Source organism: Culex pipiens, chromosome 2 (genome assembly GCF_016801865.2).
Source record: "Culex pipiens pallens isolate TS chromosome 2, TS_CPP_V2, whole genome shotgun sequence".
NCBI lineage: Eukaryota > Metazoa > Arthropoda > Insecta > Diptera > Culicidae > Culex > Culex pipiens.
This window is the reverse complement of record NC_068938.1, coordinates 132,508,301-132,519,644: the sequence shown is the minus strand read 5'-3', so window position 1 is coordinate 132,519,644 and position 11,344 is coordinate 132,508,301.

The window sequence follows — 11,344 nt, the reverse complement described above, 5'->3', positions numbered from 1 at the left end:
AGTTTAATTCAGATCCACATTACCTCCTTGCCCTGATATACAGTGTAAACTAACAGGATATCGTTTCAATAAAATTACAATTACAATTACAATTACAATTACAACAAAAATGAAAAAATACAAATCATGGGAAAAAAATCAAAAAAAATAATCTGGCAATCTATTTTCGTGCACCAATTTTATTCTTGATAGTACTCATCAATACCTACAACTTCACCGGAGACACAAAATCGATCAGAAAATTCCTCCAAAAGATAAAGATTTCCGATCAATTACAAACCATTTTATGTATGAACAGTAGGGTGCCCAGAATATGGGCAAATGTTTCAAAACCTCGCTCCACAAGCCGAAAACTGTTCCCTAGGGTATTCTAAGCCTCTGTGCAAAATTTGAGCGAAATCGGTCAACATTAACCCATTGATACTCGGGCATGAAGTTTGTATGGGAAAAATCGTCAAAATGTATGGAGAAACGGCACAGTTTCGTAATACTCCCTGTAGGTGGTGTTGCGAGTGTTCAAAGTTTGCCAAACGTGAGATTCTTATGTGAAATTTAATGCCCAACAACTTTGTAGAAGAAAGCAAGACGATCCGAGTTAACCCCAAAAAGTTATTAGCATTTTAGTGAAGTGGTCTCCAACCGACATGGCCAAAGGGCCTAATCCGGTATTGCCACTAAGGAAAGCAAGCATAAAATTGTAATTTTGGGATATTTTTTGTCAAACAAAGAAAACAAAATCAACAAAGTATGAATTAGACTAAATCGATCCAGCTGAATCCGAATTTAAAGGTTGATAGGCGAAATTTTCAAAGAGACGCAAGACATTCAAGATGGCGGCCAAGATGGCGGCTGTATAGAAAACCCTAAACACAAAGGGTATTATGTGACCTGCAATCGACTACTCAAATTTAACTAATCTTGGGGCTCTAAACACGATTAAGACCACTACAGACTTCCAAACAGACAAGGTTATTCAAACAAAGATGGTGGCCAAGATGGCGGCTGTATAGAAAATCCTATAGATAATGAAATACTAAAATACTAAAATACTAAAATACTAAAATACTAAAATACTAAAAAACTAAAAAACTAAAATACTAAAATACTAAAATACTAAAATACTAAAAAACTAAAAAACTAAAATACTAAAATACTAAAATACTAAAATACTAAAATACTAAAATACTAAAATACTAAAATACTAAAATACTAAAATACTAAAATACTAAAATACTAAAATACTAAAATACTAAAATACTAAAATACTAAAATACTAAAATACTAAAATACTAAAATACTAAAATACTAAAATACTAAAATACTAAAATACTAAAATACTAAAATACTAAAATACTAAAATACTAAAATACTAAAATACTAAAATACTAAAATACTAAAATACTAAAATACTAAAATACTAAAATACTAAAATACTAAAATACTAAAATACTAAAATACTAAAATACTAAAATACTAAAATACTAAAATACTAAAATACTAAAATACTAAAATACTAAATACTAAAATACTTAAATACTAAAATACTAAAATACTAAAATATTAAAATACTAAAATACTAAAATACTAAAATACTAAAATACTAAAATACTAAAATACTAAAATACTAAAATACTAAAATACTAAAATACTAAAATACTAAAATACTAAAATACTAAAATACTAAAATACTAAAATACTAAAATACTAAAATACTAAAATACTAAAATACTAAAATACTAAAATACTAAAATACTAAAATACTAAAATACTAAAATACTAAAATACTAAAATACTAAAATACTAAAATACTAAAATACTAAAATACTAAAATACTAAAATACTAAAATACTAAAATACTAAAATACTAAAATACTAAAATACTAAAATACTAAAATACTAAAATACTAAAATACTAAAATACTAAAATACTAAAATACTAAAATACTAAAATACTAAAATACTAAAATACTAAAATACTAAAATACTAAAATACTAAAATACTAAAATACTAAAATACTAAAATACTAAAATACTAAAATACTAAAATACTAAAATACTAAAATACTAAAATACTAAAATACTAAAATACTAAAATACTAAAATACTAAAATACTAAAATACTAAAATACTAAAATACTAAAATACTAAAATACTAAAATACTAAAATACTAAAATACTAAAATACTAAAATACTAAAATACTAAAATACTAAAATACTAAAATACTAAAATACTAAAATACTAAAATACTAAAATACTAAAATACTAAAATACTAAAATACTAAAATACTAAAATACTAAAATACTAAAATACTAAAATACTAAAATACTAAAATACTAAAATACTAAAATACTAAAATACTAAAATACTAAAATACTAAAATACTAAAATACTAAAATACTAAAATACTAAAATACTAAAATACTAAAATACTAAAATACTAAAATACTAAAATACTAAAATACTAAAATACTAAAATACAAATCAAAATTCATAATCATAATCATAATCATTTAAATTGTAAATAAATGTTAAGAGGCATAGTCTGGGGCACTAGAAAAAATACTGCATTCTTCTTTTTACTTAAAGTCTAGGAAATGTTAGTAAAAAACACAGCCAAAGCTGACCCCTAAAAAATACATTTTTAAAAACATTGACGAAGTCACTCACAATAATCAAGTACTTCCAACCCACACAGTATTTAAAATTTAAGGGATCTTCTTTCCAATGCTTTTTAAAGATCAAAAATTTGTTGAACAATGGATTTTTGGCGATTTTTTAAATCTAATCCCGTCTAAAGGCGGGGTTGGGTTGTAGAGGGATAACCTTGTCTTAATCGTGTTCACCCGAGCATGGGTAAATAACAAGGGAAATGCGTAATAATACCTTTCTCTGGTATCAATACCAAATTTTGGTATTTCTGGACCCTTTAAAATTTGTCTTAAGGATTATGCAAGAGCAAAATGTGGTATCATACCAATTTAAGGTATTGTTTTGATATTGCAAAATTGCAGAATTTGTCAATGATCGAATACCACATTTTGGTATTCTTTTGGTATTACAGTAATTTATCAAATTCCTCGGAAACTATGGGAAAATTTTGACCAATTTTGACAAAATAATTAATTTTGCACTAAAATGATGTGTCCAAACGAATGCTTTCATTGAAGACCGGAAATTTCAAACTTGATTTTAAACATTTTTGATATACCCCCTACAAAAATGACTTGAAATTGTGGAAAATTTTCTAAGTCATGATGGCACATTTTGGTATTAGTTTGGTATTAAAGTGTTTTATCAAATTCCTCTGAAACTATGGGAAAATTTCGACCAATTTTGACAAAATAATTAATTTTGCGCTAAACTGATGTCTCAAAGCAAACGCTTTAATTGAAAACAGGAAATTTCAAACATGATTTTTAACATTTTTGATATAGGGGAAATTCTCGTATCTTTGGCAGGTTAATCACTCGCACCTAATTCCATCCAATTTGCTGATTTTCACTATTTAAACCACTAAATTTGCAAAACTTATGATATAAACTTGCTTGCTCACTTCTTATTGAGCTATTTATCACTCGATTTCAGTTGAAAACGCTTTTAATTAGCTATAATTGAATGTCAAAGTTCTTACCTGCCAACATTAGAGGCACGCTGGAATTAGATGCTGTTCCCCTACCCCCTAAAGAAATGACTTGAAATTGTGGAAAATTTTCTAAGTCATGATGGCACATTTTGGTATTAGTTTGGTATTAAAGTGTTTTATCAAATTCCTCTGAAACTATGGGAAATTTTTTAAAAAATTTGACGAGATAATTAATTTTGCGCTAAAATTACTTGAAACCCAAAAATGTTAAAGATGATTTAAAAAATTTGTGTGGTATACCCACAAATATTTTTTCAAAAACGTTGAAATTTTCCTAAGTCGGGATAACCAAATACTTTGAAAAACGAGTCAATCTGAAGATGATTGAATTTTGGTGAATTTAAATTCAGTTTCATTTTAATTACACTTATTTTTCAATCTTGTTATTTTTCAGAAGCTTCAAGAACTTCAAGCACAGGCCGTTCATCAATGACAAATGCATTCGGTGTGGTGAAGAATATCACTAAGAACAACATGGAATCATCAGGTGAGTAGATTTGGCTGTTGCATATGAATAATTTCCGTTTTTTCACTAACTGCAACTGCAGCACTAAAAATGGTATGAAAATACCAAATTTTGGTATTACTTGTTCAAATACCAGCGACCATAATGTGCTCTTGGTTGCCCATTAATAGATGGTAAAATACCATGAAATCATACCAAAATCATGTATGTGAAAGACCACAGAAATACCAAAATATGATTTTCCAAGGGCGCGGGAATACCTAAAAATAAAATCATGGCAATACCAAGTTTTGGTATTCAAGCAAATTTCAAAAATCCAGAAGACCTCAACTTAGTATTGAAATGGTTCTATTTTGTGGTATTATTTTACCTTTGGAATAACGTGGTTTGGTATTGTTGTGCCCTTCCACATACAAGACTTTGGTATGATTTCATGGTATTTTACCATCTATTACTGGGCAACCAAGGGCACATTTTGGTCGCTGTTATTTGCCCAAGTAATACCAAAATTTGGTATTCCCGTGTTATTTACCCCTGCTCGGGCAGAGCCCCAAGATTAGTTAAATTTGAGTAGTCGTTTGCCGGTCACATAATACCCTTTGTGTTTAGCATTTTCTATACAGCCGCCATCTTGGCCGCCATCTTGGTTTGAATAACATTGTCTGTTTGGAAGTCTGTAGTGGTCTTAATCGTGTTCAGAGCCCCAAGATTAGTTAAATTTGAGTAGCCGTTTGCCGGTCACATAATACCCTTTGTGTTTAGCATTTTCTATACAGCCGCCATCTTGGTTTGAATAACATTGTCTGTTTGGAAGTCTGTAGTGGTCTTAATCGTGTTCAGAGCCCCAAGATTAGTTAAATTTGAGTAGTCGTTTGCAGGTCACATAATACCCTTTGTGTTTAGCATTTTCTATACAGCCGCCATCTTGGCCACCATCTTGGTTTGAATAACATTGTCTGTTTGGAAGTCTGTAGTGGTCTTAATCGTGTTTAGAGCCCCAAGATTAGTTAAATTTGAGTAGTCGTTTGCAGGTCGCATAATACCCTTTGTGTTTAGGGTTTTCTATACAGCCGCCATCTTGGCCGCCATCTTGAATGTCTTGCGTCTCTTTGAAAATTTCGCCTATCAACCTTTAAATTCGGATTCAGCTGGATCGATTTAGTCTAATTCATACTTTGTTGATTTTGTTTTCTTTGTTTGACAAAAAATATCCCAAAATTACAATTTTATGCTTGCTTTCCTTAGTGCAGCAATTCCCCACGAAAACAGCATGGAAAAAAACAAAAGTGCTCGGATCGGGCTCAAAATTTTTCTGGGGGTTCCCTGGCCGAAATAATTAGACCCGTATTTTTTTGTTTGGCCATTAGGGTGACCTACGCCGTGTTAGGGTGGTCTGAAAAATGGCCATTTTCGTCGATTTTCGCAAAAACCACTTTTTTCGAAAAATCATGACTCCTCGCCATTTTAACCGATTTCAATTGTCTTATACGCAAATGAAAGGTGATAAGTCGGCCTTTAAAAAAAATAGTAAGAAGTTTCAAAAATCTAGCCTAACTTATGAAAAGGGAGTAGGGGAACTATACCCTTTCTCAGCCTATTTCTATTATCGGCTTATCAGCACTTTAATCATGAATTACAGCTTTCATAGAGTGTTTTTGACTGTTTCAAAGTTATAAATAGCTCAAACAAAAGTGAGCAAGCAACTCTCAATTGTTGTTACATCTGAAAATGTTGATTTCATAGCGGAAAACGGCAAAAAGATGAGAATTGGTCGAACGGCTTAGAGTGATTAAAATGGGCATATTTCCCCTATGAAACTTTAAAATGCCGTTTTGACGGTGTCTGGACCAAAGAGCCTATATCTGGAAATATTTTTATTGGATTCCCCGGACATTTTTACATAATTTACTAAAAAATGGAAGGAGTTCATTAACAGGATTCCGAGATATCATTTTTTGAAAATAAAATCCGTGTTTTTTGACGCGCCGCGCGCAAAAACCGGAGAATGACGAAATTGGCAAAAAAACAACTTTTTTCACTAAAACTGCGATAACATTAAAATTTCAGCGATGACCTATAGATGTTTGGGTACCAAAATTTTCGTAATTAAAAGACGCAACTTTTGGTACCCAGACATGTATAGGTCATCGCTAAAATTTTGAAGTTATCGCAGTTTTAGTGAAAAAAGTTGATTTTTTGCCAATTTCGTCATTCTCCGGTTTTTGCGCGCGGCGCGTCAAAAAACACGGATTTTATTTTCAAAAAATCATATCTCGGAATCCTGTAAATGAACTCCTCCTCCTTTTAGTATGTTATGTAAAAATGTCCGGGGAATCCAATAAAAATATTTCCAGACATAGGCTCTTTGGTGCAGACACCATCAAAACGGCATTTTAAAGTTTCATACGCCCTTTTCATATGTTAGGCTAGATTTTTGAAACTTCTTACCATTTTTCTTTGAAAGACCGACTTATCACCTTTCATTTGCGTATAAGACAATTGAAATCGGTTAAAATGGCGAGGAGGTATGATTTTTCGAAAAAAGTGGTTTTTGCGAAAATCGACGAAAATGGCCATATTTCAGACCACCCTAACACGGCGTAGGTCACCCTAATGGCCAAACAAAAAAATATGGGTCTAATAATTTCGGCCAGGGAACCCCCAGAAAAATTTTGAGCCCGATCCGAGCACTTTTGTTTTTTTCCATGCTGTTTTCGTGGAGAATTGCTGAGTGGCAATACCGGATTAGGCCCTTTGGCCATGTCGGTTGGAGACCACTTCACTAAAATGCTAATAACTTTTTGGGGTTAACTCGGATCGTCTTGCACTCTTCTACAAAGTTGTTGGGCATTAAATTTCACATAAGAATCTCACGTTTGGCAAACTTTGAACACTCGCAACACCACCTACAGGGAGTATTACGAAACTGTGCCGTTTCTCCATACATTTTGACGATTTTTCCCATACAAACTTCATGCCCGAGTATCAATGGGTTAATGTTGACCGATTTCGCTCAAATTTTGCACAGAGGCTTAGAACACCCTAAGGATCAGTTTTCGGCTTGTGGAGCTGGGGGTCATTTTTTCTGGGCACCCTAATGAACAGCTGCCAAAATTGTATGCAATTTTGTATGGGCGAACAAATTGCAACATTGCAAAGTCAAAAAGTTGCTTAAAACTCTAGATTTGTTTTTTTTTTTTTTTCATTTAAATGAATTTTTTAATGCTTCTGTTACTGTTTTATTACACTTTCATGAGAACACTGGCTTTTCCATGCAAAACTATGTAGAAATTGTATTTCTCTGTTAGGCTCGAATATTCATCCTAGCAAGCTTATATTTTTACGTACGATAGTTCTAGCAAATAACCTGCTGACGATGAAAAGCAGGCTATTTTATAACCTTAGACAATAAAAATAAGCAGTTTAACAATGGAGTTGCAAAATTTGGAATAATTTAGAAAATACTAAACATGTTGGTTCAAAGAACTGCTCCACAAATAAAAACCATATTTTATAATAAATTTGCTCAAAATTGGCCGTCCTTCAAAAGCCCTACAAACTATACAAAACTCATCATCGGTTCCACAATCGATTGCAATCTGCAACGCTATCACCAACAACCCGAAGGGAAACTCGGAACAACAAAGTGCCATAACAAAAAAGTTTCGATTCGAATTGAATGTATTCGGGGAAAATAGCCTTTCTCGCTACGAGTGGAAAATAAACACCCCCACCCCCCTTTCGGGGAATTTACAGTAAAATGGTTTGATCGTGTTACGAGGAAGAGAATTGAAATTAAAAAAAATCTAATGATTTAAACATTGGAAAAAGATTATTTTAAAGTTAATGGGATGTGGAAGGAAAACTCGAGTAAACACAACAAAAACTAATTTCAATCGCCCTATTTCATAGTTAAATGCATTACACTCATTCAGAGAAACGTTCGAGCCAATCAACATAAAGGTAACAACAAAACGAAAAAAAAAATTAAAATGGGTTCAATTCACAAAAGGGGGAAATTGAAAAAATATTCAGCGAATCAATGGAACAATGGCGGGGAAATCGAGCCAAAGGTTATTCTTGCAGACCGATGAACAGATGCAAATTCTATTGGGCTGTAGTTCCACCAGCTAGGCCCGGCTGGGCTTCGTGGACCCTCAGGCCAGATGAAGATGGGAGATGAATGATGGAAAAATTAAAGTTTGTTAAGTGTAACGCTTAGTTTGGAACTTTTTCATTGAGGTAAAATTTTGATTGATTTTTTGTCATAAAAACAGTACATTTCTAAACAAAAAAGATCATGATTAGACGCATTTTTAGCTAATAAAAAAGTCATGTTTTAATTGTATTGCAAACCATTGAAAACGAGAAAATGGCAAATAAAAATATCAATTTCTTATTACCAAACATTCCATCTTAAATCACTAACAACTTGATATAGAATGTTAACTTACATCTCAAATACTGACTTTAGAACAGTAACTTGCATGACTTAAAAGGATTAACACATTACGCTCAAAGTTGCTCTCAATGTAGTCAAATTTTATTCAAACCCATGAACGACCGAAACAGTAACAAGTCTTTTAATACCAGGCATCTTTTCCGGCCATTCTGTTATCAATGGTTCCAGTTCAGTTCTTCGGTTGTCATCCTGCAACACAGATTCCGCAAACTTTAATCAAAACACCCTTTTTAAATTTGACCGGAAATAATGTCTCATGCCTATGCACAGTGTTCGGAATGGCAAAATTAAGTGGAATAAATTGATAACTCCTTTATTTGACGTCCTAGCCAAATGGTGTCTTGGGAAGAGTTGTTGTACTTGACAAGGGCTATCTTTTGAAGTTATTGACATACAGAGTGACGACTTTCCAGGGTGTTAACCAAAAACTAACTTTGTTGGATGACGTTGTAGGGCTTGGTGTTTTCGGCAAAGCTGTAGAAGAGAAAATTTCATGAAAGTTTGTCGAAGGCACCAAATTTGTAGCTCTTAATCTACTCGAGATATAAGCCATTTTTGCAAAAATGGTCCAAAAAAGCACTTTTTTGGTGATAACTCAAAATGTTAGCATTTTAGCGGCCTACTATGTTCTGAAGAGTTTTTTATGACATAACATTACACATCTTTGCCGAAGACAGCAAAATGTTTTGAGCCTTTATTGAAGAGTTATAACCATTTTTATGTGATTTGAGCCTATTTTCAAGTTGCTATGTTTTCAAAATGGCGCATTTTGGCGCAAAACCGAACAATGCACCTGAAAGTACACACATTCAACTACATATCCTGAAAATATCTCCGTGTCTATCCGTGTCTATTTTTACATATCTCGATTTGAATTTGACGGTTTTTAATCAATCTATTTATAAATGTTAATCGAAATCATATTGAATACGAGTTGAAAATCGGTGAATTAAAGGGAAAATTGATCAATTTTTATGGAAAATACTTTGTCTATAAAAAAATACGACAACCTTTCTAAACTGACCTAATATAAAAGGAAATATTTAATTTTAAATACGAACAATTGTTTAGAATTTTATTTTACATTATTTTTGGGCTAAACATGTTTTTATTCATAATTTTAGAATGTGTGTCAAAATTTTAAGCATAAACAATGTATTTTACATAAAAACCGATCAATTTACCGATTATTACCACGTTTTCAATAAGATTCCGCTTTAAAATATAAATAAATTGATTAAAACCCGTCAAATTCAAATCGAGATATCTAAAAATAGACACGGATAGACACGGAGATATTTTCAGGGAATGTAGTTGAAAGTGTGTACTATCAGGTGCATTGTTCGGTTTTGCGCCAAAATGCGCCATTTTGAAAAAAATAGCAACTTGAAAATAGGCTCAAAATCACATAAAAATGGTTATAATTCTTCAATAAAGGGGGGGGTATAATCTGATGAACAACCTAAAAGATTGACAAACTCTCGACATTGGAGATCTCACTTTGAACCACCTCAATCGCATCATGGTTGTCTTTTATGGGAGCGTTCTTTTATTACGTAACGCAGTAGGGGGGGAGGGGGGGTCGGAGGCCGTGTTACGCTCCATACAAAATTTTTAAAATTTGTATGGAAATTTTGTTACGAGGGGGGGGGGGAGGGGGTCTAAAAGTCCGATTTTTCGCGTTACGTAATAAAAGAACGCTCCCTATGGAGTACTGGAACCATGATCATCACAACCCTTTGACAGCTCGACGCAGAGGACGCGTTTTCCTAGCTGTTGTTGCTGCGCGCAAATTGTTTGTGGATGGAGGTGGAAGATTCCTCCGACGACGATTTTCTTCCCGTTGTCGGAACGCGGAAGCGGAAGAAGACAAGTGACGACGGAGCCGACGTCGGAAATGGCAACGAGGAACAGCTCCTCAACAACAACAAGTTCAGCCCGCTGGTGGAGAACAACAACAATGAGCTTCGGCAAGTTGAGGAGTGTAATGTCGCCGTGCACAACCAAGCCAAGTTACAAGCTGACTCCGTTTGGGATCAAATTGCTGTGTATCTCCGAGGAGCGTTTCGAAACCGCGCGGGCCCACTTGATTGCGAACAAAGTGGAGTTCTATACCCACGAGAAACGGAGCGAGCGGCAACTCCGAGTCGTCGTCAGAGGACTTCCACCTGAATTCATCAAGAAGAAACTCAAGGAATCGCATAACCTGGATGCTGTGGAGGTGCATGCCATCAAGAGAAAAGGAGAGTTCGCCTCATCGACGGAAATCCCGTACATTGTTACGTTCCTGAAGGGTTACATCAACCTCAAGAAGCTGAGTGAAATCAAGCTCTTGCAAGCATTTCACATCCGGTGGGAGGCCGACCGGAACAAGCAGGAACTGCTTGCAGCTGGGTCATGGGACTAGGAACTGCCCCCTCAAGGGGAGGTGCGGACGAGTGCAAAGTCCCAGAAGCAGAGCCGAAGCGGTGTGCCAACTGCTCTGGAGCCCACGAAGCCACGGACCGCAGCTGCCCCAAGCGTGCGGACTTCATCCGGAGGCGCCAACAGGCGTCGAAACCGAAACCACCCTCAAGGAAGGCGGAGAAGCAGGGTTCAGCAGTTCCGGCGTTCACGCCGGCGGAGTTCCCTCCGCTGCCGGGTGCAGTTCCGGACGGAAAAGCGAAGGATCGCTCTCGACCCGCAGGAAGCAGCCAAGGTGGCTCCCGAGACCGGAGGAGGAAGCCAGAGAGGTGCTCTACAGTTCGGCTGAGCTGTGGGGCATTTTCTC